At 37.9% G+C, this 2,348-nt stretch overlaps 1 pseudogene; it reads left to right on the top strand.

Moving 5' to 3' along the window:
* The first annotated feature begins 1,000 nt into the window (after positions 1-1,000).
* LOC102824420 lies at positions 1,001-1,875 on the top strand (annotated as a pseudogene).
* The last annotated feature ends 473 nt before the right edge of the window (positions 1,876-2,348 follow it).

The raw sequence follows: 2,348 nt of genomic DNA, 5'->3' as shown, positions 1-2,348 counted from the left end.
AATGAGATGGATCAGCCAGGTGGCATCACTGATGGACTCAAGTGTGGCAGCGTTAGTGAGGTTGGGCCGGGATCCGACATTGTTTCGTTCTGCTGTGCATGGGGTCGCTATGAGTCGGTTCTGACTCGATGGCACCTGACAAGAACAACAACAAACACTACCAGAGCTCTTTCAATCATCTTATAGGTATGTGAAAATTGTATAATGAATAAGGAAGACCAAAGAAGACTAGATGCATTTTAATTGTGGTATTGGCGATGAATATTGAAAATATCAGAAGAACAAACAAATCTGTCTTGGAAGAAGTGCAGCCAGAATGCTCCTTAGAATCTAGGATGGTGAAACTTACTATGGACATGTCAGGAGGGACCAGTCCCTTGAGAAGGACATTATGCTTGTAAAGTGGTAGGTCAGTGAAAGAGAGGAAGATCCTAAATGAGGTGAATTGACAGAATGGCAGCAACAATGGGCTCAAACAGAATGGTGCAAGACAGGGCAATATTTCGTTTTATTCTTCATAAGGTCCTTATGAGTTGGAAATGACTTGATGGCACTTAACAACAACAACAAAATTAATAATCAGAACTTTCAGTCATCATGAAACAAATAGATGTTTCCATTATAAATTTTATAATTCTTGTCAAAAGCAGAATTTTAGTTAGCCTGAATTAGCTTGTTGTGAAAATATGTACTTCTTTAGTTGCTGATCCACGTTGTTCTACCTGCTTAGAGATTTATACCAGGATCTACCAATCACTTCCTAGGTATAGTGTTCTGGCTAAGTGGTCTTTAGCAAGCACCTGCTGCTGTATTCTAAGATCTGAAAGGGAGGGCCTCTTCTGAAGTCTTCACCATATACTTCCAGCACTTAGTGCATTTGACCACGTTAGCACGAGTGCTCTGATACTTCCTAGCTTCTTTCCACCAAACTTCAAATGCAAAGAAATTTGCAGTCACCAAGGAAGAAGCTTGCAGACCAAGGAAGAGTTCCCATAAAGGAATGGGTGAAAAGGCTCATACTGGGACTAAGCCAAGCCAAGTTAAGCAATGCCACATGCAGAAGGCAAAGAAAGCTGCTAATACACCACGGGCCTTATACAATGATAATCTGTACTATAAGACTAGCCTTCAGAGTGTTAGAGAGGGGGAGTCCTTCCCTAACTGTTACTTAGAATGTGTAATAAGAGGTGAGTTTCTGAACCTGTCCTAGAAAGGAACTTACTTTTTAAATATTTGGAATATCTGAGAGAAGAGTGAGAGCAAGAGCTTGCTCAAAAGGTTCTTGCAGATAAACCACTGCTTGAATGTTCTTTAGAATACATGGAAAGGGGACAAAACAAAAATTTCCTTAACAAGTTACTATAGAGGATCCACTGAAGTATTATTCTGAGTACAGGATCGGCAAGAAGCTTCCTCCTGGAGGAATACCTGGTATTGATTTAACAGATTCTAAACAGCTGTCAGAGTTTACTAGGAAGAAGTCTAAAACAAATAAAGCATGTAACCCAGAAACAATTGCCTGTCCTCAGAGTGGATGCACAAGAAAGTTATAAATCTGCCTTGAGAAAACATCTCCTAGTCCATGGTCCCCGAGACCATGTATGTGCAGAATGTGGGAAAGCTTTCTTTGAGAAGTCAAAATTGAAACGTCATTTTCTTGTTCACACTGGAGAGAAGCCCAACCAGTGCACATTTGAAGGGTGCGGAAAGTGCTCTTCCATGGACTTCAATTTGTAAACGCATGTACGAATCCACACTGGGGAGAAACGTTTTTTGTGCCCCTTTCAAGGTTGCAACAAGAAGTGTATTCAGTCAACTAACCTGAAAGCTCACATCTTAACTCATGCAAAGACCCCCCAAAAAAAAAATCAATGAAAAAGAAGATATTCCTCAAACAGGATAAGCCTGTTAAGACAAGAGTGATTGAAAGTAAACACATCTCTTGATTATTGTTTTTGAAGATATTTTTAAAAAATCAAATATGCCTAAAGGCCGTAACTTTTTAGTTTTCAACTGTCTAACTCTTTAATGCTACAGTGCTAGAGATTGAAAATTTTGCTTAGATTGTCAATAAATAAGTGAATAGTTATCTATTTCAAAAAAAAAACAAAATATGTATTTCTCTGAATCTTGATATATGGAGAATAACTCAGCTGATTGCTATATTTTTAAACTCCTTGTAGAGCCAAACATGTTTCCTTCCAACACTAAAATTTTATTTTATATTACAGTCTTTTTTGGTTGCTTGATTTTAAGTACACAATCCAATAAGTGGTTTAATTTAAATGTAAGATCAGTTAAACTGGTATAAAAGTTTTAGGGATTTTGTTAAGTTGCGTCTTAATTTT

This window comes from Chrysochloris asiatica, unplaced genomic scaffold, assembly GCF_000296735.1.
Source record: "Chrysochloris asiatica unplaced genomic scaffold, ChrAsi1.0 scaffold00027, whole genome shotgun sequence".
NCBI lineage: Eukaryota > Metazoa > Chordata > Mammalia > Afrosoricida > Chrysochloridae > Chrysochloris > Chrysochloris asiatica.
The sequence above is the reverse complement of the archived record's forward strand: the minus strand, read 5'-3'. Positions and strand labels throughout refer to the sequence as shown.